The 21,858-nt window shown below is 38.7% G+C and overlaps 1 long non-coding RNA gene across 2 annotated transcripts in view; it reads left to right on the forward strand.

Moving 5' to 3' along the window:
• Nucleotides 1-1,791: 1,791 nt before the first annotated feature.
• Nucleotides 1,792-21,858, forward strand: part of LOC311436114 — an 82,178-nt gene continuing 62,111 nt past the window's right edge. The window contains exon 1 of one of the 2 annotated variants that reach the window (XR_014692606.1): nt 1,792-1,894. This is a non-coding gene — a long non-coding RNA (uncharacterized lncRNA). Of the gene's footprint in view, nt 1,899-21,858 lie in introns of both variants that reach the window. The other variant, XR_014692607.1, reaches the window with a different exon arrangement.

Raw genomic sequence — 21,858 nt, forward strand, 5'->3', positions numbered from 1 at the left:
GAGAGGACATCATTCACTCTGGCTTGTGGTGTTGGTTTTTGTTTGTTTGTTTCTTTTGTTTTTCTTTGTTTTTATTTGTTTGTTTGTTTGCTTAACATGAGCTTCCCTGATAGGAGAAAATCCTTCAAATAATCATTTGTATATATATATTAGTGATCATCTTCATGCCACCAGAAAATGTCATGAGCATTGAAAAATATCATTTTTCTTACTTCACCTATTCCTCCCTCTGAAAAAGGTAGGAAATGTGGGCCTTTACAAAAGATCATAGAATCACAAAACTGTTTGGGTTAGAAGGTACCTTAAAGACAGTGTAGTTCCAACCCCCCTGCCATGGGCAGGGACACCTCCCACTAGATCAGGCTGCTCAAAGCCACCTGGCCTTGAATACCTCCAGGGATGGGGCATCCACATCTTCTCTGGGCAACGTGTGCCAGTGCCTCACCACCCTCTGAGTGAGGAATCCCTTCCTTAATTTCTTCCTTCACAGAATCGTAGAATGGTTTGAGTTGGAAGAAACCCTTAAGGATCATCTAAGTTCAAGCCCCCATTGAGAATGTTGTAACTCGGATGAGAAGGTTATAAAAAGACTATACCATGACAAGCTAAGGACAGAATGTCTGGAACCACAAAAGGATATCTTTGTGTAACTTCTAGTTGTTTTGGTTCCCTCAGCATCTGTAATTCTGTACTAGATGCTGTAGGTGGAGAGTCAGGGAAGTCAACTTGCTGAGCAAGGAACCTTTGCTTAACCAAAAAGAAATGTTGATAAGGAGGGCCTAAGGTAACACCTCCCTTCTCAGCAGGTTAAGTTTACAGCTCTAGGGTGCCAGGAACCTGTGTAATATATCAGAATTTACAGCTGGATGCATTTTATGTTCTATTGGGTTTACACTCAGTTAAGACATTTTTATTTGAATCCTTTCAGGTTGGACCTACAGTGAAAATATGTGGGTGTATGTTTAGTTTGATGCTCCCAGAGAAGTGTAGCCATAAAACAGCCATCAGACTGCTCAACTCCATGAAGACAGAATCAGTTCTAGATCCAGCACAAAAAGTACAAATTTAATCACACAGAAAACAAAACTAAGCACTGCTATAAGTATGCACATGTAAAGGATTAATGGTGACTGGAGATTTACAGGCTTGGTTGTTGATGCCTTCTGCTTTAGTTCTCTCAGCATCTCTGTCTTTTTGTAGATCTGTGTCTCAGAAGTAATAATAATTGAATGAATGTTTACATGTCAGATTTTCAAAGTGTGAGTTAGTTCTTTTTCCAGTGGCACATGTTCAGAAATACTTTCTGAAGTCAGAAGGCTGTCCTTAATGTATTCCCCTGCAACAAAATAGCAGGTAAGATATGTTAAGACATCATTAGGTCTTTCACACTCATTTAAGTGTTTATCGTAAAAGAAATGTTGCTAAACAATCTTCATAAGAATATGCTGGATTCTTGCAACTTTTTATGAAGCAGATAGTTAATAATTTGGTAATTAGTTCTGTAATTGCTAGGCAATGAATACTTAAAATATTAAGTGCAAGCTATTTAGCCATGTTTCAGGTATGCCAAAAGCTTACTAAACCACAACAATCACATTCTATACTGTAAAATTAACATTGTGAGCACACATCTCACGAACACCCATGTAGAGCAGCCTGTGGAAGAAATCAACATGAAATGCAGCTGAAAGGACAGGAAGTAAATCAGGGCTTATAATGCCTCCTTACAGGGTGCACTGCTACTGCGATCTGCTCTGCAGGAAGCTGCAGAGGGAGGGAGGAGTGTCTGGCAGAGTGTTTACATGGGTGGTACAAGCAGAAACTGCATCAACAAAGCCCTGTGGCTGGGAGGTACAGAGCAGAATTGCAGGCTGTGACCAAGTTCAACCTGATGGTGTGTATGTAGTTATCTTCTTTCTCTCTCTTGTTGCTGCAGCATTGAAGCATAATAGGAGTTCATAAATATATTGGGATTGTGCTTACCTTATACTCTTTGAAGTTAGTATTTTGGCAAAATCACACCCATGAACGTGCTGCTTTTGATCCACTTTTGATCTCTCAGCTTCCTGGGAGGGTGTCTAGTGATGAGGTCTGAAATTTGCTATGTTTTCTTACAAGCCCTTACAGTCAAATGAGGGGATTCATATTTGTAGCAGCATTTGTCAGGGTATTTCACAAGCAAAGAACTTAAACTTCTGACTTTACAGAATGGTACTTACTTTTAATTTCAGGCTTCAAATAATGTGTTCTGAAGAACAATACAGAAAAAAAATAATTAATTTTTTATTGAGTATCTGGAAATGCTCTTTTACAATGAACAGAGATTATGAAAGTCATCAACTCGGGCACCAATATGTATCTTTTCTCATCACAAAGGCCTACCCTCCTGTCATCTGATAATTCTTCCAAAGGCAGAGACAAATGCAAACCCAAAACTCTATTCAATGCTCTCCTCAGGCAATCAGATTAGAATATTATTTGTATGAAACATCCTTTATATGATTTGACAATAGGAACATCATCAATGATGTGCCAAAACATCATCAATGAAAATCCTTTTAAGGAAAGTTTAGCATAGGGTTTGTATTTTTTTTCTCCTTCATTAGCTCCTTTCATAAACATAACAATTGAGAAAGGCAAATGCAAGATTTCCTAAGAAATCCTTTTTTGGACATTTAAAAAAAAATGTGAAGATCAAATCATATCATATTATAATTATAATATCTGGACAGACAAAAACTGCCTGATTATCTTCTGCTCCCAAATAACACTTTTTAAATTGTATTGGAGACAATTTTTGTCCTGGAGGTAGAGAGAACAATTGATGTTCTCTCTAATGATCTGTTTTGTGTAATCTGTCCTGTTTTCAACAAGACTCAAATAACTGCTACTTTTGACTCCATTTGTACTGGGTCTGGCTGGAATGTTAACTTTCCCTGCAGCAGCCCATACAGTGCTGTACTCTGCACTTGTAGCTGGAACAGCAGTGTTATCACACCAGTGTTGTGTCTACTGCTGAGCAGTGCTGGCACAGCATCAGGCCTCTCTCTAACCCTCCTAGGGGGTGGGCAAAAAGTGAGAAGAGAAACATCACTAGGGCAGCTGACCTAAACCAACCAAAGGGATATTCCATACCATGTGATGTCACACTCAGCAATAAAAGGTGGAAACAGGAAGAAGAGGGGAGGGGTGGGCTCTCATTGTGAAAACGTCGGTCCTCCTCTCGAACACCATCTACGTGCGTTGAGGTGCTGCTTCAAGGATCAAATGACCACAAATGGTCAATCATTGCTCATTTGTGGGAAGTAGAGAGTAATTTCTTTCCTCTGCACTTCCACATAGCCTTCATTTGTTTTATTTGTTTGTTTTCCTCCCTTTTTTTTATTTTCCCTTTCCCCCTCCCTTTTTCCCTTTCCCTTTTATTTCCACTTAGTTAAATTGTTTAGTTCATAATAATCTTTCTTTAATTATTATTATTATTTCACTTTAATTAAATTGTCCTTATCTCAACCCGTGAATTGTTCTTTGCTTTACTTCTCCCCCTCCTCATCTAAGGCGGGGGAATGAAAGAGTGGTTGTGGTGTTCAGCTGCCCAGCACAGTAAAACCACCACACCATTGCAAATTGAATTTTTATTACTAATTAATCATTAGTTTTATTAATTTATCTAGGAGAAAAGAAGATGTATATAACAGCTTCACTCTAAAAGAAGGAAGCAAAGTAATCTAGAACTTCTGTAACAATCTAGAACCTTGCTTAAAATAATGTTCTAGACTTGATTCAGAAACATCACTTTCCCGTGCCTTTTCACCATTTAAATATTTTTTTTTTGCTTCGAATAAGTCTTTTAAAAGGACAAAATGTAACACAGCAATTCATTCATTTAAACCACTCTCTTGATTTCTTAGAAATAGAAAAGGGTTCTGATTCTCATTTTCCTGCATCTGCAGTTACTGAGTTCTCATCTTAAACTCAGTTCAAAGAGTGGTTGCCATTTATGCAGATAAGAATATCCAGAATTACAGTACTAAATGTTAAAGAAGAGCTTTGAGAAGGATGTAAATCATCATGCTTTAGGGCTTTAAACTGCATGAAACCTTGTCCTTGAAAGCAAATTGTCATAGCTGCCTAACACGGAGTTACTTCTAACACAAATGCCCTTAGCTGCAGGCTGACTGAGAGGTCATCAGCCTAACAGGTAGTAAGTGTACTTTTTATCATTTTAAACTCAACTCTTTGTGGACTTTCTCTCAATTATTCATGAGCTTGAGATCCTAAATATTTGCAGATAGGATGTTAGCAGTGTTTCTGTTGTGAGCTTCTATAATTCTGGTTACTGAAACTGGATCCAAGACTGGAACTTAACTTTAAAAACATGCATACCTAATCATAAACAATGACAAACATTTTCCTTTGTCAGTGAATCGTGTTATTGTCACATACGCGTATATGTATGCTGTGATATACTTAGCTCCTAATAATGGTTGCTGAAATAGTTATTCAGCTTTTCTAGAAATCAGCAGAGCTTAAAATCAGCATCATCATTCTCATGTTCTTCACTGAACATGTGGGCAATCACATCGCAATATTCAGGCATTATTGTGGTCATTCATATTCAGGTTTTTCCATGTTTGGAGTGCACTGTATTGTGTTGCCAGAATCAAGGACAGATTTTTGGAGGTGAAAACAAAAGATAAAGAGCTAAGGGGATGTTGTACTGCACCTCTGTAATTGTTTGATATTTTATTACTGGTAGTATTATGTGGCTTCCACTAGTCACGTAACATGTTTTTATTTCTGAACCATTGAGCCTCAGTTACACTTCCAGTATTTCTCAACATAGTTAAAAGAAAGATCCGGGAGTTAGTCTATGGCAAGGGATCCCATTGTCCCTGTGGATCATTTTCCAAGATCAAGACCAATCTTTACAGTCAGGAAATACAAACTTTCTCTATATGTTGCAGTTTTATGAAGTGATAAACAAACAACAGTGACCTGAGCGTTTGGAGCATCCTACATGAAATGTGTCAAGATCCTCTTACAGCTTTGGTGTTACCTGATATTTCAAGGTCCCAGTTTCTGTCCTGGTTGCTCTGAGAAAGGGAGAGGCCATTCAGGGTCATTTCCATTTCATGAAATTACTGTTCTGATCAGGGTCTACACACCTTTTGACCAGTCTCATCCAAGGCCAACTAACAGCAGCATCTAATACAGTCAGGCTCCAGTTCACAAGCGTTAAATCACTGCATGAGTCAGCCTGTAATTTAGGATAAATATTACCCTCCCATGTGTTTCATTATATAGTGTTTCATGTAACATGCCTCCCACTTTGAAGTCAATAGTTTGGTGCCCTGTTTACCATTAAATTTTAGGAGAAGCCCTTCTCTCAGCCTTTCTTTCATGGAAGGATCATATCAATGGTTTTGGTTATTTGTTTTGTTTTCTTTAAAGAAAAATAAACCTTTCACATCTGGAGGAAAGTGGAACCATTTTGAAGAGCTAAATGATACTGTAAAATCTTGCTCAGTTTGTAAACTTTATCTCAATTCAAAAGAGATAGGAAACAATAGCTCAAAAAGGCATAGAAATATGTATTATAGGCAGTGTTTTCATTTTTTATTAATCCTAGCCCTTCCATTTCATTTTTAATAAATGATATCTAAAATTATACTATATTTAATTATATTCTTAAACTTCAAGCTAATGAAAATCTAACTCATATGATTGTATCAAATTAGCCCTGAGGACTGAGATGCTATTTGGCAATTTGCACAGCACTGCCTATATTAAGTGCTGATTGATTTAATATATATGAATATGCATTATGAACTGAATAAAATAACTGAAAATGTATAATATATGAGCAATTTATCCTTATAGATCATATATAATAAAGTATATGCATGCATGCATATATGGAAAGGTATGTGCACTTTAAATTATTTGAGCTAGTCTGGAATTCTATCTTTTATCATTTCTGCCATCTTTTTGTTCCAGTTGTGATAGTTTCATCTTTCTGTAGTATGTCTGTGAGATTTTTGTCACAGAACATCTTGATGCTACCAGGATGACCACATTCTGCAAAGATATGTATGTGCATGACTTGGCTCACTCAAATAAAATCCGTATCAATGAAATATATGCTGTATTATGTGCACAAATACTACCCAATGTTGTTGATGAATATTATTATTGTAATTATTACATGAAGTCAGACTATATGACCATGGAAATCCCTTTTAAATTTATAAGCAATAACGTGCTAATAACTAAGTTGGTGTTATTTTGTCTTCTGATTTTGTTTGTCACAGGCTTTTCTAGTTTATTTAATCTGTTTGTTGCCCTGAATTTTATCACTTAGCTAACACAATTTTAACAAGAGTAATAGGGTAAGAAAATGGTGAGTTTAGAATATGGTTGAAGTATTTCAGAGTTATTTAAATAGCAAGCGTTAGCCAGAGTTTAGTAAGGAGTGTCCAAGGAGGTCAAAGACTGAGGAAGACCTGAAGAATTAAAGTCTACTGAGCATAACTTGAGTCTTCAGGCAGGTATCAGGGCCGATTCTGCAACACTTGGTTTGTGTGCCACAAGAGCAGAGTAAGGTTGTGAAGAATAATCAGCAGGGATCTGTCAGGCATAAATCACATCAAGCAAATCTAGCTTCTTCCTTTGGTTGTGAGGTTAGCAGAACAGGGAAGTGGGAAGAAGTATTTATGATTTACAAAACTGATTGAAACGTCATAGATTTGAATAACCTCTCCTCTTCTCAGTCCAGTTCTATGCAGCAGTTTCATTAACAGGTTGGATGGCATGATGAGGAACATGTATATTATTCTGCACTAACAAGCTGAGAGGCCTCTTGGAGGACAGGAACAGACTATAAAAATTTCTCAGGAAGAATGGAGAAATTGCATAAAATCAAGAAAATGAAATGAAATACATGACTACTGTTAGGAAGGAGAGCCAGCTGCGTACGAAATAAAGAATCACAGGACAAGCAGAAGTCAAGATTGAATGGTTAAAAATATGATGGTGTAGAGAGCATAGCCAACGTGTTAGCAGGATTGTTTCTATGTGGCTTAGATGAGGTATATTATTTATTTCTGTAGATTTGGAAAGAAAATGCAGTATTTTCTTTGGAAAGAAAATACTCTGTAATTCACAGTAATACTAAGAACTAGAAACCTTGGTTAGAGTACAATGTCCATGTTTGAGCATTACTCTTGAGGGAAAGCTGTTTCCTTAGTCTAGGGAAAAAAAAAAAAAAAAAAAAAAAAAAAAAAGAACAGTAGGGAAATGTGGCTGCAATAGTTGTCTCACAGTATGTTTAAAAAAAAAAAAAAGGGTGGGAGGAATAGCTTCTTTTCTACTTCAAAGGTGACAATAACATTTTTTGTGCCCATTGGAGTTATGGCAAGGAATAATGAAGAAAAAAAAAAGTTAAAATATCTGACTATAATCATAATGAAGTATTGCACAAGGCTGTGATGTCCTTCAGTTGAAATTATATTAGACAAACATCTTGGGGGTGGTCAAAATATAATTATTCCTGTCTCAGGGAATAGGTAAGGCTTCTTGACAGCCCTTCCTGCCCTGTATTTCTGTGATTCTATCACAAGTGTTTAAAAGTCTAACATGATTATATTACTGCATATCTGAACCTTGCAATATGTTGACTAAAAATAGCTCTATATCCTTCTGCATTAGAATTTGTAAGCACAGCTTTCCTAGCCTGCAGCAATGTAGACCAAAGCATTCTTCACAAGCAACAATATTCAATGACTCTGTATAGCACACAAAGATGCATTAAAACAAATATAGTGTATCATTGTCTGTCCAGAGAAGACAACTAAAGAAAAAGGAAATGCCCAAGGCAAGATATCCCTTCTTCAATCCCACTCTGTCCAAAAAAAGACCAAAGAGGAGAAACTGCCTCTTGCACATAAATATATTTGAAACTTTTCTAAATGGAATCTTTATGCAGAGACCCGAAATGAAAGCAGAGACATGAAAAGGCTTTTCCAAGAGCAATCTCCTGAAAGTCACAGCACAAGAAGTCACTGAATCTGAGTTTTGGCCCCTACTGTTTTCTTGAGGTCTTAAAATTCATGACTTCTTTGTAGTGAAAAGTGGGAGGAGAGATTTTTGCACCGGACTCCCTTTTCATCAGCCCGAACTGTAATCTGTGATTGTAATGCTTCAATTAGATTTCAAAATATGATATGAGCTGTCCACTGGCTTACAGCCTGAGATAAATCAATATCTTCATTTAATAGCATAGCTTAGTTAGGAGAGAACCTCATATTATAGAGGACATAAAATCAATCTGGGGAGAATCTTATATAGACACAAACTCTCTGTGTAGAACAGAAACACTTCTAACGCTGCTTTTTTTTTCTTAGTGTTTGTCTCAAAAGTGCTGAAACCGGACAATAGCCATTAAGTAAATTTTACAAAGCATTTTAGGCACCCAGCAAAACACAAACCAAGACCACCGTCTAAAACAGGATGACAATATTCTATGAAGTCCTTATTCACATGGAAGTGAAATTCAACTCCTAACCAACATGAACCCTGCTTTAAGTTTAAAACCATTCAGAAAAACAGTTAAGTGGAGCCAAAGGATACTCATAATATTCTGCTACCACCTACACCTTTATTCGAGAGGGTGTCCAGAATGAGTTGCTCATTAAAATGTACAGGAGTGCCCATGTGTTAAACAAGCCAGATATTCTTGTACATCATCAATCACTCAGTGTATGTGATATTTGCCTCCACTTTAATTACTGACAAACATTTGAGTGTAAACAGAAGTTTCTACTCTTATTTTGTAATGTTTCTTAACATCACAGTGGCATTAGTTTTAAAATAACACAGATTTACTCACAAGCTTCTCCTGCTTTCTCTGAATTATGACAGCTGCTGTTCTGACTCTGTAGTTAATGTAGCTTTAAGAAACATTCCCTTAGATTTTTTTTTCCCTTTAAGTAATAACTCATGATAGCCAAATGGCATTGCCATTCCCTTTAGAAATTTATGTTCCTACTGAAAGAAGAGAATCAGCTATCCCAGTATTCAGGATAATTTCATTCCTTTAGGAAATTTTGGTTGCCCACTAAGATTGGATATTTGGAATGAACCTATTGGAGAACTTTTATCAGTTATTGTGGTGTAATTGCCTGAAGTAACTAGGAAAATAAAACTTAAAGAAAATGTACAGCATTGAAGAGGCTTTCAGAGTAGGGCATAGCTGCATTACCTGAGTGTTCCCTGGGCTTCCAACCTTAGATGCTATCGCGCTGGGGAAACCTGGTATGCTAGCTCTAAGGAACAGTACGGAGCATAGAGTGGAGTGGAGACACCACGGCTAGGATCTGTAACCAGGTGGGGACTCTATTGTTCTTGTGCACACCGAGACCGATAAGCTGCACTTTTTGCTACCCTGAGCCTAGGACCTGTCATGTTTTTACAAATGCTGTACCCTAGTGTACTTTTTGCTCATTATAATATCATTATAATACCGAAACACACCTCCATCCCAATAGCTACCCACCTCCAAGGTGTGACCACCCCTCACCGAGCATGCGCTCTGAATTTCTTGGAGCCTATTACTTTAAACGGAGATGGGAGAACTTTTCACCAATAATAACTTAAGATATGCTTGACTAGAGTCACTCAAGCTCCACATAAAAGATAGAAAATAATATAAATGGGCCTAAGAGAGAGGGGATGTCAGGGAAGATACCACTGTCAGGGGAGATACCATCCCGAGGGAATACAACATCCTGAGGACCTCCTGACTCCTGGGACCAGTCGACAGGCTGAGCCTTTCTTCTCCTCCCCCCATTGGAACGCCTTGGGTGAAATTTGAACACTCGGTTATAAATCTTTCTAGAGTCTTTGATCCTTTTAACGCATTAATTTCTAGGCTGCGCACCTGTAACACCTGTGTATTTCATGCATGCTAGCTTGCTTTTGCAGACAGTCACTATCACTGGCAATCCAAAGAACCTGTGTACCTGTTGCTGTAATAAACCACACTTGATTGCATTGTTACAGCTCTCATTAAGTGCGACTAGGGTAAGGGCTATTGGTGAATCTGTGACTGTGATAGTTCAGTGTTCTGAATCCAACCAGACCCCTAACGGTTAACGTGTTATTGGTGAATATCTGCCTGAACCCCAGACGGTTAATGCGTTATTGGTGAATCCAACTGGACCCCAGATGCTTAATGCGTTATTGGTTCAGTACCCTGAATCCGACTGGGCCCATAACGGTTAATCAGCTACACCCCTTAACGCGACAGTTATTCGAAGTGTTGAAGAGAAAACACAATTAAACAATTGAGTCCTTAATTAAACCAAACATATATACAATTTATATAGTATAAAAAGTTAAATATGCTATAGCAGGTAGTTGGAGTATTTGAAATTCAGTAGTGCTGCCATAAATTAAGACTAGTACAGTGAACTGAGAACCAGGACACTAATCTAAAGAAGCAAGAGCTCTAGTTTTGGATGTTTTTTTTGTTTCTTTTTTTTTTATTTTGCTTTGGGTTTTGTTTGTTTTCATTGTTTTTTTTTTTTTTTTTTTTTTTTTTTTTTTTGTGTGTGTGTATGTGTGTGTGTGTGTGAGGTTTTTTTTGTTTGTTTTTTTGGGGGGGGTCCATAAAAAAAGGCAAGCAGTATTATTATGCACCACATGAAGTTTGGCTAATCAAAGATGAAGTATGGTGTAGTATTTAAAATTCAAGTAGCATTTAACAAGCATAAGAAAGCACGCAATCCTTTAGCATTTCCTGTGTTCCATGCTCAATGTAGAAAATGTCAATTGCCACTTGGAGTGGAATAAGTTTGAAACATCCAAACATTCACATTTATTTTAGCTGTAGATAAGTTAGTGGTGAAGGATGGTGTTCTGGAATACAAACAAGACTGAATCTTCTGGACAAAGTGTCCACGAATGTCTCCAAATTCCTTCTTTTTATTTGTAAGATACTCTTTCACATGCAGTTTAGATGGCTGATGTCACTGAGCAGCCGCTCTGGTCATCTTCAAATGAATGGGGTTGCTGGGAGAGGTGCCCGAGGACTGAGAAAAGCAAATGTCACTCTCCCTGCAGGATGGAGAACCCAACAAATTGCAGGCTGGCCAGCCTCACCTCAGTCCCTGGGAAGGTGATGGAACAGCTGAGCCATACTTTGTTTAACACATCATCTATTTCACCTCAAGTATGAGTAAGGGCTCTGAGAACTTCTGGCAGATCAAATGTCATTTGGTGCAAAAGGCAGTGTCTTTAGTTTCTGTGAGAAACATCAGTTTGTGCAGATCTCTTCCTTTATTGTAGCATACCTTCAAAATATCGATAAGATTATCGATAATGACTCTTGTTATTTCTGACTATCTAGAATAGCATGCTAACCTTTCTCTTAAGCACAGTGTGACATACTGTGGATGGGAAACAGAGATGTCCTTTCTCTTGCTCTTTCCATTTTTAGAGGCAAAATGAAATGCTCTTTCTGTGGTATATCTCTAGAGTCAACGATATGCACCAGACTGCCTTTCTTCCCCCTGCCCTTCCCTCCAAAGCCTGTAAAGAATTAGCCGCCTGCATGTTGTAGCGAACACAGCATGGAAAGCTGCCCACCTCCCCAGCTTTGCCTGCTATAGGTGAGCAGCCGCAGTGAAGGCACCTGTTGGAGCTGCCAGAGCTACCTGTGCTAAATTCCTCCCAGACCACACACCTATGTGGGAAACACAGCCCTCTCCATGTTGACATTTGCCAATCTCATTAGCTAATTAAATTAGAGGTATCACAATTACACCTCTATGTGTTACAGTTCTACCCTTGGGCATCTCAGTAGAACAATTTTCAGTAATTGCTCAGGCACTTAGAAGCCTCATCTATGTTGACTTGCCATGAACCTTCAGTACCTAAGGGTCTCGGTTGCTGTTGAATCACGAGTTTAGTCAGATTTTATAGTAGGGAGGAGGAGACTGGGAATGGAGTGTGTGTCAGCTGTTTAATCCAGTCCTCTTGCTACAAACAACTGTGATGACATTCTGAATTATCCATTATGGTAAACAATAGATTTGTGGAAATCCAGAAGAACTTAGAAGCATCCAGAACCAGGAGAGAACTAGATTGCACCAGTGAACAACTGCAGTTCCTAAATAGACAGGCTCAAAGGTTTGAAACATTTCTTTCCCCTAAGGCAGTAATTTTTAAAGGAGGAAAATCAAACTCTGAGAGCGGAAGAAAAACAAGGACTCGACATGATGCCAGTGACAGAGGAAAGTCACAAATAAAAGGAGCGATAACAGAATCACAGAATCATGTAGGTTGGAAGAGACCTCCAAGACCACCGAGTCCAACCTCTGACCTAACGCTAACAAGTCCTCCACTAAACCATATCCCTAAGCTCTGCATCTAAACATCTTTTAAAAACCTCCAGGGGTGGTGACTCAACCACTTCCCTGGGCAGCCCATTCCAATGCCTAACAATCCCTTCAGTAAAGAAGTTCTTCCTAATATCCAACCTAAACTTCCCCTGTTGCAACTTTAGCCCATTCCCCCTCGTCCTGTCACCAGGCATGTGGGAGAACAGACCAACCCCCACGTCACTACAGCCTCCTTTAAGGTAAGGTACCTGCAGAGTGCGATAAGGTCACCCCTGAGCCTTCTCTTCTACAGGCTGAACAATCCCAGCTCCCTCAACCGCTCCTCATAACCCCTCACCAGCTTCGTTGCCCTTCTCTGGACTCTCTCGAGCACCTCAATGTCCTTCTTGTAGTGAGGGGCCCAAAAATGAACACAGTACTTGAGGTGCGGCCTCACCAGAGCCGAGTACAGGGGGACAATCACTTCCCTAGACCTGCTGGCCACACTGCTTCTGATACAAGCCAGGATGCTGTTGGCCTTCTTGGCCACCTGAGCACACTGCTGGCTCATATTCAGCCAACTATCAACCAATACTCCCAGGTCCTTCTCTGCCAGGCAGCTTTCCAACCACTCATCTCCCAGCCTGTAACTCTGCTTGGGGTTGTTGTGCCCCAGGTGCAGAACCCAGCACTTGGCCTTGTTAAACTTCATGCAGTTGGCCTCAGCCCATCGGTGCAGCCTATCCAGATCCTCCTGCAAAGCCTTCCTACCCTTGAGCAGATCGACACACGCACCTAACTTGGTGTTGTCTGCAAACTTACTGAGGGTGCACTTGATCCCCTCATCCAGATCATCAATAAAGATATTAAAGAGAACTGGCCCCAGTACTGAGCCCTAGGGGACTCCACTAGTGACCAACCTCCAACTGGATTTGACACCATTCATGACTCTTTGGGCCCAGCTATCCAGCCAGTTTTTAACCCAATTAAGCATGCACCAGTCCAAGCCAAGAGCAGACAGTTCCTTGAGGAGAATGTTGTGGGAAATGGTGTCAAAAGCCTTACTGAAGTCAAGGTAGACCACATCCACAGCCTTTCCTTCATCCACCCAGCGTGTCACTTTGTCATATAAGGAGGCAAAAGGAAGCAGAGAAAATGATGATGAAGGCTACCAGGTTGTTACAGTTGCTGTTGCTGCATTACCTCCACTTGCCAAATTCACTACATGTGCATGTGGCACTGGGGCACCATTAGGCCTGCATTTATATTCTCAGTGCATGCACACCAATATGTGCATGTGTGTTTTCGGGACTCGAAGCAGGATGGCGGAAATGGGAATGGTAGCAAGGAAAGAGGGAAAGAGAGAATGAGAGATTAGCTGGTGCCTGAGTAAATGCTGCACTGTCCGTAGCGGGATCCAGTTCCCTTGTTTACAAGGAGGAAATGGCTTGATCTTCTCAGAAACACTCCCCGGCAGATTTGCTTGTTGATAAGACATTATAGGCTTTTACTACCAGATACGAGATCTTCCTTGAGAGGCTGCTGATCAGGGTAACAAAAATACTGTTGTTCAGAGCTAGCTGTCAAAATGATAGAATTACATGGGAAAAAATAATAAGAATTACTGGGTTTACTTTAACAAATTCTAAATCCCTCAATCAAGACGCAAGCAAATTAAAAAAAAAAAAAGTCACTGTGAATAAAACCATGTGACATGGAATCACAAGTAATTAAAAAATGTGCATCAGTGAAGGGTAAAATAGAAACCTGTCTTAGATTAAGAGACAGAAGGAAAATTGAGTGAGGAACAGTTCCCTTATCTCTATACAATGTTTAGATTTAAGACTTTCACTCAGAATCTCCAATAATTCTGATTTTTGTGGCAATTGGTGAAATTAATGGTGAATTACACGGTGTGAAGACCCCACTGTAGCAGTAGCATCCCAGCTCCTTGGTCACAGATCTTACGCTGGCAGTTACAAGCATTTAAACTTGTTTGTTCTTTCACTGCAAATACCTTATCATCCACACCCCGTGTTATTGTATAGCCTTTCCCATTCCCGTACCTCAGCTTTAGTGATGTTTTAGTACCTGTTTTAGTGATGGTTACCTTGGGATTTTTTAAACTGTAGCCAGTTTGAAGTTCTAATATATACCAGGCAGACACAGAATACCATCTGGTCATGCCAAAATGACTTGAAAGGAAGCACAGAAATACACATTCAAGTTGGCCATCTGTCCTCATGTCTGTAACATTGTAGAGGGAGGTATTGGCACGTCTAAGCCAGTAGCTGAGGTTTTGTTATTTTTCTCAAAGGGCAGAGAAGTACTGTCTGGCATAGACCTGTGGTCATAGAAGTCCTTGGAGTTTTTGAGGCCTGATTGCATGACGTAAAAGGGGAAGAACCCCAACTAATGCTGGAGTCATTGCCTTCTCACTTAGGTCGAGGAAGTAACACAACATTTACAGCATTAATAGTTCAAAGAAATGAAGATGCTGGAAGGGAAAGATAAAGTCCAATAATACTGCCTCTTTTTTTTTTTTTTTTTTTAAGGATGGTGACTTTCTGTGAACCCACTGGAAATAATAAAATTAAAAGAATTCATAGTTAGCTGCTCACTTTGGATCTTTGGTGCTCACACAGCACACTAAGCACTAAAAAGAAGTGATTAGGAGTTTGACAGATTAACCCCTCCATTTCTTCTAAAAAATTCTTTCTTGTCTTGCGGATGGGACTATATGAATTGCCCAGAGACAAATGGATGAATTCTTCACTAAAAAGATAATGTTAGTAATTATATCATTAAGGCTGATACACTGTTGCTAAACCTTAAGTCCTTTGTTATTTGGAAGTACAGTTCTGTTGATTGATTACTCTAAGTTAAGGGTGAAAAGGCTGGTTTTATAAACTCCTTAAAAAAAAAAAAAAAAAAAAAAAAAAGTTAGTCCATAGGAAGGGAAAAGAAATTTTGTCATTCTGTTGTGATTTTTTAAGGCAAATGCATGAATATACCATATGATATATTAAATAAGCATGCTTAAGTCTTGTCTGCTATCGGAACTCCAGCCAGAGCTCCTCAGATGATTTCAAGATTTCCAGCAGTCAGCATGTAGGTCGGTAAGTAGTCTGATCACACATCCCACAACAAGATCGGTTTAGTTCATGTGGAAGTTTGTTCTAATCAGAGATGTTAAGACAGCAACCAAGTTTTGTTCATGAACAGTTTCTGGAAGTTAATGCTTCAGAACTAATGACCTTTCCTCTGAGATCGAACTCCTTGCATCCTGCTATGCTTGCATAGCTACAGACATGTCTCTCACTGCTCTGGGACTTGTGTATGCAACCTTTCTATGCAAGATTGCCTTACACTTAGTATTTCTCAATCATGTGGTACATAGTTTGGCCAGACTTAGTGCTTCCATTCCCATAAAGGTCTGGATATGTCCACACACTCAGGAGAAGGAATGATACAGGAAATAAAGCTGTACCTAACACACCTTTTTTATTGTTTCTCTGCTTCTACTTTAATCCACAAATACCCATCATGCAAATTCTCCTCTACGGTAAGGGAGCCAGAGGTGGTGTACTGAAAAAATGATTAACACTATATTCTCTATATTTCCTAGCTTTTTTATTTGGTTGCATACCAAATAAAAGTATACTACACTACTAGTAAAAGTGCTAACCTCGTGGTCTATTACTTACAAAGCACAGTGTGCAGGTGGCTCTGATCACTAGGCTAGAGGATTAGGCTCCCTCTTACATGTGTCTGATGGATCCACAGTTGTCCAGAGGCCCTATAGCCACAAGACCAGTGACCCCAAATCCACTGACAGTGAAGGGTCAGCCAAGAACTTTCCACCCCCACCCTGCTGAGAGTGGCACAGAAAGCCAATATGCTGTCTCCTGCATAATGCTCTAGCCAGGAGATGCAGAAGGTGAACCCATTTCATTCCTTGTCTTTCTGGATATTTTATTTTAGCCAATGGAAGTGCCTTAAACTCCTGCCCTGAACTCTAAATTATGGTGCTCTCTTGTTTAGCAGGGAGAAAATGTGGTGCACACTTTTGTGATGGAAGCTGTGGGAATAGGAAAGGGGATGCCACATTTGAATGAGAGCTTTTTTGTTTTTTGTATTTTATCCAAAGATCCAGAAGGTAGAAAATACATGATAAGATAGAGGATTCTGAACACTGTACTTTTAGCAATCAGGCCCCTGTCCTTTTTGCCTTTAGGAAAGCAAACCTTGGGAAATATGAAGTGCAGATCACAGCAGTTGTTCTCAGTGTGCTGCTTGGTATGCAGCAAACCCAGTAAGCAAGACCCTAAGCAGCAGTCTTTGGAATCTATTACATTTGCTCCACAAAGTCACTCTAAACCTATTTAATCCCTTTCATCACTGCTTTTGACATCCGCATATAATGCACTGAGAAGACAACTGGAGAAGGAGATTTATAAGGCAACTCTCTCAATTGATTCTTGGAAGGCCGCTTTTTGCATGTTAGGAAGGTCAATGTTTCATTTTATTTTATTTTTTATTTCACCATCTTCCATTTTCGCCTGTGCTGGATACACACTACTACTGAGCTGGCAATACTGCTTGTTTTTATTAGCTAACCAAAAATGAAGTGATGATTATCAGTGCAACCTTCCCAGGGATTACCTTGCCCAGAAACGTAGTCCCTCTTCTCCAAGTGGAACACGGAAATGCTGGCAGCAGAAAAATGGTGAGGGACTGTGCTTTTGTCTTTATTCAAAGGCTTTTTGAAGCAGGCATTTAATAGCAGATTGGTCTTTTTTTTCAAAGTTCTTTTGAGGGCACAAAGGGCACAGAAATTGTGGCAGAAGTCCTGAATGCAGCAGAAGGAGCAGCTTGTTTCACACACTAGCGCTGGCATTAGGAAATAGGTATTGGCAGGGTGACTGAGTGAGAGACTCTGAACTGGAAAGTAAATCTTTCTTTTCCCATGTTTTATGTTCTTTTTCTTAAAAGGCCAGTGCTAAGGGAAGGGAGACAGAGAACATTGCAAACTTGCTCTGGAATTTTTAAAAGCATTCAGTATTGATCTAGCACACTGAAGTTACTAAAGACCCCACCTGAAGTCCAAGAGGAAAGAGTTAACCCAGTGTTCTGTGCTTTAGAAGGTCCCACCACAAGAGAATGCACTCTCATCAAATAAGCAAGATTGTAAAGCCATCAAAATCCCAGTGTTAGTGGTGATTTGACCCCCGATTAAGATATGAGCTGAATTTGCAAGATCATTAGCACATCAGACTACAAGCACAGGGTCAAGCAGCATCAGAGGTGTGTCCCTTCCTGACGTTATACTGACACTGCTGGGACATGTCACTGTGCCATGCCACAGTCCCACTGCTTTGCTCGCTAGACAGAGTGAAGCTGGTAGTGATGCTGGTAAAGAATGGTGTGCTTTCCCCTCAAGACGTCACAATTCAGGGGTCAAAAGTACAGCAAACTAATAGCCTAAAAATGTAACTAGACAGATAAACAAAATTAACCTAAACCACAAAGGACCTTGAAAAAAGGGTTTCTGGAGAGAAATACAATTGTACTGGGCACCTATTAGCAAGTAAATAGTGCTTGTGTAATAGTTTATGTAATAGTTCGAGCCACTTAGGCTCATTTCCCTGTTTTAATTGTGTTTTGTTGTGAAAAACAGTATTTTATCAGGTTAATAATAATTAAAAATGGTGAACTTGTTGTAAAACTATTGTAATTCAAAGATAAGTGATATTTGGGCTTCTTCAGCTGCTGTCACATGCTAACCTGGAGAGTAAGGAGTTCAGTGGGTAGACTGCTAAATTAGCCAGTAATTCCCAGTTGCCTTTTCTTTTACTCACCTCCTGACTTTTAATATAAATGCTTCATATTTCAAAAATGGAAGGATCTGGAAAAGGCCAATAATATCTCTGTCTTGGGCTTTGTGGCCATATAATTAAATACATTTCTGAAATATGGCATAATGTGTAAAAACTTTAAAAACTTGCCTAATTAGTGTTCTATGGAATTCTTTCTCAAAAGAGAGCTATTAGTATTTTGGAGGTTTCTGACTACAACAAATGAAATGCCATCTACCAAAAGAATCATGGGAATACTGTTGTCTTCAGTGCATCCCTTCTGGTTATTGTGAAGAAAACAGAGTGAATATGTGAATATTCAAAGAAAACAATGAAATGAGAACTGGTGTTGTCATTGTTGTATTGTTTATATGGTGGTCCCAGTGGTGGGCTCTGTATAGGCCTGGGAACCCACTGCATTAAGTAACAGAGAGACTTGGTGTTTCCAGGTGGAGTTGAGTTCACAACAGAGAGAAGTTACGTGACCTCGTCAAGGCAATCAGTCATGATATTTGCATTTCTTCCTTTCAGCTATATTCATCTTTTTTTTTTTATTATTTTTTCTTTGTATCATAGATAAGAATGGAGAGAGGGAGAGAAATGCAGAGGAGAATGAAAGCTGAGAATTGTGAAAAATGAAGGATGTGAAAGAGAGTTACTGTTGCAGCAAAGCAGAGGCTCTAAGTAGGGAAGGCAGGGAGCAGTGTAAGTGCTGTGCCCTGAATGGTGTTTGAAGAAAAGAGTTTGAAGGAGATGAAGTGATTGTGTCAGCTCTGCTAGCAAGCCCAGGGGGCAATACCCACTGGGATGGTCCAGAAGATCTGTTACAGCTCTGAGATCCAAGAAGCAAAGAGTAAGAGAGAAGATGGAATTTTAAGCAGCTGAGAAAATCAAAAAAGAAGAAAATACAGTAAAGGTCTGGTAGATGCTTTGTTAGTTCTGGTGCTGTTTTGTACTTTTTTACCCCAGTTTTCATTTAGGAAGGACCCTGTTCTGTTTGTCCTGGCTCATCAGGTGTAGAAGGGAGGTGATGGGAATTGTGCTTTCAGAGGAACATTCCCTCCAGGGGAATGAAATCTGAAAGCACATGTGATTCCCAACTGATCTCTGTTAGTTTTGTTTATGCGGTTATTACAGATAGTAAACTAACACAATTGTGTCTTTTGTTGACCAGCTTCTCTTCTTTGGAACACCCTCAGTGTAACATTTTTACCACAGAAGCTTCTTTTAATTAAAATTTTTAAAAGCACTTCCTTCTTTGAATCCCACTAATGAAAGAGAATCAAAGATGTTAGCAATGCAGGGAATGATAACAAATTATAAAGATAAATACAGAAATGTATAGCTTCCATTTCCCAAAGTCCTCTAAAATGAACGAATGAATGACATTAAGCTTAAAAAAACCCACACCACTCCATCCTACAAAGTTTTCTGCGTGGATAACGGAGTGAGTGCTTCCTTTGAACAGCCACAGTGGTGCTGCATACTGGAGAGCCATGCTTTCTCCACTTGTAATCACTGTAGTATTAGGATGTTGTATAGTAAATGGACTTGTGTACCTCACACTGAACGCTAAAATAATTATTGAATTGTCACTCATTCAGTGATAGGAATCTCTTAGGTACTGTGCCCACCACTGAAAATGCTGAGACTCAGAATCGTCTTTTCCTGCTCAGACTCCTGAGTGGTTCTTCAATCTTCTTTAACTGGAAGACAGTGCAACACAGTGAGGTATGCATGGTGGAGCTCAAGAAGTGTTTTTTGTTGTTGTTTGGTTGGGTTTTGTATGTGTTTTGATGGTCTTCCATGAAGAGAACTTGATTTATTCACTAGCATTTGCATTTGTGGTTAATAGCTGAAAAATCTACTTTAGAGTTTTGGTTTGTAATCAGACCAAATGGATATTCATATATATACTTATATAAAAGATACTTAAGTTCAGAGAAATACTGGCTCATATACACTCATACGGTTGAAGGAGTTCAATCTTAGGCAAAAAGAAAAGAAAAAGAAAAAAAAAGCAGAATAGCTTCTATTTGGTTTCAACGGTGTCATGATTTTCCCTCAACAACAACAATATAATAAAATAAACCAACATAGATAAAGATATAAACACAAACATTGCAAGGCATCTAAGCCAAAATAATTTGAGCTATGTTTTATACATGAATATATAAATGCAACCAGTTCACCTAGTTTAATCATTCCCTTTTTGCTTCCAGGAAAAATAAATTTGTAGTGTACAGTAAGTCAAGGATCTGGTAGGGAACATAATGTGCAGTTCATAAAGCTGAACAAACATACAGGGAGCACAGCTACAGCTGTAAAATGCAATGCTAGATCCAACTTTTCCTTGAAGATGACATTTTAACAAATTATAAGCTATTTCAGAGGATGTGCTGTTAAATTAAGTATATATTTCCATGTGATTCCACCTGTACAAAAAATAAATAAATAAAATGGACTGTGCTTAAGAAGTTGTCACACTTTATTATTATCAGGCTACTTTTCTAGTCTGCTCAGCTGACATGATGACACCACTCAGTCACATACATAAAAATAAGCAGCACTTTAAAACAAAGCACTAAGGAGTTAAGGCTGCAAAGTCAAACCCTCAAAGGTTATGCACAGAATCACAATTTTGAACCTAATTTGGAACTTATCCATCCCTCATTTCTATCTCTTTATATCAATATATACATGTTATTTTCTTTATGGTCCTTCTTTTAGGCAGACTGCAGGATAGGCAATGATCACTTTTTGAGTGGCAATTCAGTAATTTTTTTAGTGTTCAGTGTCAGGTACACAGGTCTATTTACTATACAACATCCTAATACTACACTGATTACAGATTTATTACTATTCTGATGGGCTACTCATGGAGCTGCTCATTATCATAGCATCTGAGTGTTTCACAAATGTTAACGGGTTTATCTTCACAACTCCTTATGAGCAGTGGTATTATAGACTCCTCTGAAAATTGCCTTGCTGGTCTTTAATTATTTTCACTGAATATTTGCAAATGGCAGCTTCAGACACTATAATTCATTCAGACCTGGGCAAATATGTGTTGAGTATCAGTAAGCACCACCCTAATTCATGACCATAATCTTTGACAGTAATCTGTCAGTAATCAATGATATGCAGTCCATGTTTCAAAAGTATGATGGATGGAAAGCTCATCAACTAAGCAATTATAAGTTTGTTTGTTTGCTTTTAGTTGTTAAACTTAGGTATTTTCTCTGGCTTTGATCTTGGAAAAAGCTACGCCATTTTTAAAAAAACTCTAAAATAGTTTTTCCCGTGACCTGTAGCCCAATCTGTTTAAATCCTGCAAAATGTTAAACAATTGATAATGGGATTTCAGAAAGCGTGCCAGAGAAAACCAACCATAAATGATACAGCTTATAAACATCATGCAGCTCAATAGCTTCAATTTGTTATACCCTAGTTGTTAAAATAAATCATGATATATTAATATGATGCAGAGTGTATTGAAGCACTGTTAATACATTATAAATTAATTATATATTACTTCTAATAAATATTTTTAAGCCAATTGCCCAGCATTAAATTAGAGATTTTAATTAGTTTGAGTTTCTCTAGACTGTTGGCAGGAG

The sequence above is a fragment of the Aythya ferina genome, assembly GCF_964211825.1.
Source record: "Aythya ferina genome assembly, chromosome: 4".
In the NCBI taxonomy this organism is placed as follows: domain Eukaryota; kingdom Metazoa; phylum Chordata; class Aves; order Anseriformes; family Anatidae; genus Aythya; species Aythya ferina.